Source organism: Arachis duranensis, chromosome 9, assembly GCF_000817695.3.
Source record: "Arachis duranensis cultivar V14167 chromosome 9, aradu.V14167.gnm2.J7QH, whole genome shotgun sequence".
Taxonomy (NCBI): domain Eukaryota; kingdom Viridiplantae; phylum Streptophyta; class Magnoliopsida; order Fabales; family Fabaceae; genus Arachis; species Arachis duranensis.
This window is the reverse complement of record NC_029780.3, coordinates 100,421,336-100,426,153: the sequence shown is the minus strand read 5'-3', so window position 1 is coordinate 100,426,153 and position 4,818 is coordinate 100,421,336. Positions and strand designations below refer to the sequence as shown.

Genomic DNA, 4,818 nt, shown 5'->3' with positions numbered 1-4,818 from the left:
CTCTTTCTGCTTTGGATCACGACTTTAACCACTCAGTCTCAAGATTTTCACTTGGACTTTCATGACACAAGCACATGGTTAGGGACAGCTTGATTTAGCTGCTTAGGCCAGGATTTTATTCCTTTGGGCCCTCCCATCCATTAATGCTCAAAGCCTTGGATCCCTTTTACCCTTGCCTTTTGGTTTAAAGGGCTATTGGCTTTTTCTGCTTGCTTTTTCTTTTTCTTTCTTTTTCTTTTTTGCCATTTTTTTTGCAAGCTTTGTTATTCACTGCTTTTTCTTACTTTAAGAATCAATTTTATGATTTTTCAGATTATCAATAACAATTCTCTTTGTTCATCTTTCTTTCAAGAGCCAACAATTTTAACATTCAATAAACTTCACTATAAAAAATATGCACTGTTCAAGCATTCATTCAGAAAAAAAAAAGTATTGCCACCACATCAAAATAATCAAACTAATTTCAAGATAAATTTTGAAATTCAAGTACTTCTTGTTCTTTTGTAATTAGGCACATTTTTAATTTAAGAAAGGTGAAGGATTTATAGGATATTCATAGCCTTAAGACATAGATACTAGACACTAATGATCATATAATGAAGACACAAACATAGATAACACATAAAGCATAAAAATCGAAAAATAGAAAGATAAGAACAAAGAAATCAAAGAACGGGTCCACCTTAGTGATGGCGGCTAGTTCTTCCTCTTGAAGATCCAATGGAATGCTTGAGCTCCTCTATGTCTCTTCCTTGTCTTTGTTGTTCTTCCCTTATGGCTATTTGATCCTCTCTAATTTCATGGAGAATAATGGAGTGCTCTTGGTGCTCCATCCTTAGTTGCTTCATATTGGAACTCAAATCTCCCAAAGAGGTGTTGAGTTGCTCCCAATAGTTGTGTAGAGGAAAATGCATCCCTTGAGGCATCTCAGGGATTTCCTGATGAGGGAATTCCTCATGCTCTTGTTGAGGTCCATGAGTGGGCTCTCTTGTTTGTTCCATCCTCTTTTTAGTGATGGGCTTGTCCTCTTCAATGAGGATGTCTTCTCCTATGACAACTCCAGCTAAATTGTATAGGTGACAGATGAGATGAGATGAGAAAAGGCTAACCTTGCCAAGGTGGAGGTTTTACTTTTGTCAGCCACTTTGTAGAGTTCTAGAGATACGACCTCTTGAACTTCTACTTCCTCTCCAATCATGATGCTATGGATCATGATAGTCCAATCTATAGTCACTTCGGATCGGTTGCTAGTAAGAATGATGGAGCGTTGGATGAATTCCAACCATCCTCTAGCCTTTGGAGTCTCTTTTCCACTGAGCTCCTTCCACACATATGTCCATGAAGACTTGGTCCAACCTTTGATCAATGTTGACCATTCTAGTGTAAGGGCATGCATCTCCTTGCATTATTGGCAAGTTAAATGACAACCTTACATTTTTCGGACTGAAAATCTAAGTATTTCCCCCGAAGCATTGTAAGCCAATTCTTTGGGTTCGGGTTCACACTTTGATCATGGTTTTTGGTGATCCATGCATTATCATAGAACTCTTAAACCATTAAGATTCCGACTTGTTGAATGGGGTTGGTGAGAACTTCCCAACCTCTTTTTCGAATCTCATGTTGGATCTCCGGATATTCATTCCTTTTGAGCATGAAAGGGACCTCAGGGATCACCTTCTTCTTGGCCACAACTTCATAGAAGTGGTCTTGATGAACCTTTGAGATGAATCTCTCTATCTTCCATGACTCAGAGGTGGAAGCTTTTGCCTTCCCTTTCCTCTTTCTAGAGATTTCTCTGGCCTTAGGTGCCATAAATGGTTATGGAAACACAAAAAGTAATGCTTTTTCCACACCAAACTTAAGAGGTTTACTCGTCGTCGAGGAAAAGAAGAAAGAAGGACGAAGAAGAAGAAGAAATGGAGGAGATGGAGAGTTGTGAGTGGTTCGGCCAAGGAGGAGAAGAGGTTTTTTTGATGTGTGAATTTGTAGGATGGATGAGAGGTTTATATAGGAGTGGAAAGAGATGGTAGGGTTCGTGTATTAGGGGTTGGGTTTGGGAGGGAAATGATTTGAATTTGAAAGAGTGGGTAGAGGTGATTGGTGAAGAGGTGGTGGGGAAGAGAAATGGAGGTGATTGGTGAGGGGTATTTGGGGAAAGGTGTTATGGAAAGGTGTGAAGAAGAGAGAAAGTGAGTTAAGGTAGGTAGGGATCCTGTGGGGTCCACAGATCCTGAGGTGTCAAGGATTTCTCATCCCTGCACTGTTTTGGCGTGTAAACGCCCATTTGAGTGCCAATCCTAGTGTTAAACGCCAGGTTGCTGCCTATTTCTGTGTTTAACGCCAGCTTTTCTTGCCTTTCTGGCGTTTAACGCTAGCTTGGTGCCCTTTTTTGGCGTTAAACACCAGTTTGGTGCCCTTTTCTGGCGTTAAACGCCCAGAATGGTGCCAGACTGGGCGTTTAACGCCTATTCTGCTACCCTTACTGGCGTTTAAACGCCAGTAAGCTCATCCTCCAGGGTATGCTATTTTCAATGCTGTTTTTTATTTTTGCTTTTGTTTTTGTGACTCCACATGATCATCATCCTAAAGAAAACATAAAATAACAATGAAAAATAGAAATTCAACATAGATAAGTAAAAATTGGATTGCCTCCCAACAAGTGCTTCTTTAATGTCAATAGCTTGACAATGAGCTCTCATGGAGCCTCACAGATACTCAGAGCATGATGATGGCGTCTCAACACCCAACTTAGAGTTTGAATGTGGGGGCTCTGTTGGACTCTGTATTGAGAGAAGCTTTTCATGCTTCTTCTCCATGTGTACAGAAGGAGATCCTTGAGCCTTAAACACAAGGTAGTCCTCATTCACTTGAAGGACCAACTTTCCTTTGTCAACATCAATCACAGCTTTTGCTGTCGCTAGGAAGGGTCTGCCAAGGATGATGGATTCATCCTTATTCTTTCCAGTGTCCAAGATTTTGAAGTCAGCAGGGATGTAAAGGGCTTTAACCTTTACCAAGACATTCTCTACAAGTCCATAAGCCTGTTTCATGGATTTGTCTGCCATCTCTAATGAGATTCTTGCACCTTATACCTCAAAGATTCCCAGTTTCTCCATTACACAGAGTGGCATGAGGTTTATGCCTGACCCTAAGTCACACAGAGCCTTCTTAAAGGTCATGGTGCCTATGGTACATAATATTAAGAATTTTACGGGATCCAGATTCTTCTGGGGTAATGTCTGCCTAATCAAGTCATTCAGTTCATTGGTGAGCAAGGGGGGTTCATCCTCCCAAGTCTCATTACGAAATAACTTGGCATTCAGCTTCATGATTGCTCCAAGGTACTTAGCAACTTGCTCTTCAGTAATATCTTCATCCTTTTCAGAAGAAGAATACTCATCAGAGCTCATGAATGGCAGAAGTAGGTTCAATGGAATCTCTATGGTCTCTGTGTGAGCCTCAAATTTCCTTGGTTCCTCAAAGGGGAATTTCTTTTTGTTCAGAGGACATCCTATGAAGTTTTTCTCACTGGGAATCATGTCCTCCTCACTCTCTCCAGGTTTGGCCATGTTGGTCATGGTTATGGCCTTGCACTCTCTCTTTGAATTTTCTTCTGTATTGCTTGGGAGAGTGCTAGGAGAGTTTCAGTAACCTTTTTATTCAGCTGACCCACTTGTGCCTCCAAATTTCTAATGGAGGATCTTGTTTCATTTATGAAACTTAGTGTGGTCTTAGATAGATCAGAGACTATGGTTGCTAAGCCAGAACGACTCTGCTCAGAGTTTTCTGTCTGTTGCTGAGAAGATGATGGAAAAGGCTTGCTATTGCTAAACCTATTTCTTCCACCATTATTGTTGTTGAAGCCTTGTTGAGGCTTCTATTGATCCTTCCATGAGAGATTTGGATGATTTCTCCATGAAGGAGTATAGGTGTTTCCATAGGGTTCTCCCATGTAATTCACCTCTTTCATTGCAGGGTTCTCAAGATCATAAGCTTCTTCTTCAGAAGATGCTTCTTTATTACTGCTGGATGCAGCTTACAATCCAGTTAGATTCTGAGAAATCATATTGACTTGCTGAGTCAATAATTTGTTCTGAGCCAATATGGCATTCAGAGTATCAATCTCAAGAACTCCTTTCTTCTGAGTTGTCCCATTGTTTACAGGATTTCTTTTAGAAGTGTACATGAACTGGTTATTTGTAACCATTTCAATGAGTTCCTGGGCTTCTGCAGGCATTTTTTTAGATGAATAGATCTGCTCACAGAATGGTCCAATGACATCTTGGATAACTCAGACAGACCTTCATAGAAGATACCTATGATGCTCCATTCTGAAAGCATGTCAGAAGGACACCTTCTGATCAATTGCTTGTATCTTTCCCAAGCTTCATAGAGGGATTCACCTTCCTTCTATTTGAAGGTTTGAACTTCCACTCTAAGCTTACTCATCTTTTGAGGTGGAAAGAATTTAGCTAAGAAGGCATTGACCAGCTTTTCCCAAGAGTTCAGGTTGTATCTAGGTTGTGAGTTTAATCATATACTAGCTCTATCTCTTACAGCAAAAGAAAAAAGCATAAGTCTGTAGACCTCGGGATCAACTCCATTGGTCTTAACAGTGTCACAGATTTGCAAAAATTCAGCCAAGAACTGATGAGGATCTTCCAATGGAAGTCCATGAAACTTGCAATTCTGTTGCATCAGAGAAACTAATTGAGGCTTAAGCTCAAAGTTGTTTGCTCCAATGGCAGGAATAGAAATGCTTCTCCCATAGAAGTCGGGAGTAGGTGCAGTAAAGTCACCAAGCACCTTCCTTGCATT

The 4,818-nt window shown here is 40.6% G+C and overlaps 1 non-coding gene across 1 annotated transcript; it reads left to right on the top strand.

Moving 5' to 3' along the window:
* The first annotated feature begins 4,335 nt into the window (after positions 1 to 4,335).
* Positions 4,336 to 4,443, top strand: LOC127741725 (small nucleolar RNA R71). Its single transcript, XR_008002931.1, has one exon. It is a non-coding gene; the product is annotated as a small nucleolar RNA R71 (small nucleolar RNA).
* The last annotated feature ends 375 nt before the right edge of the window (positions 4,444 to 4,818 follow it).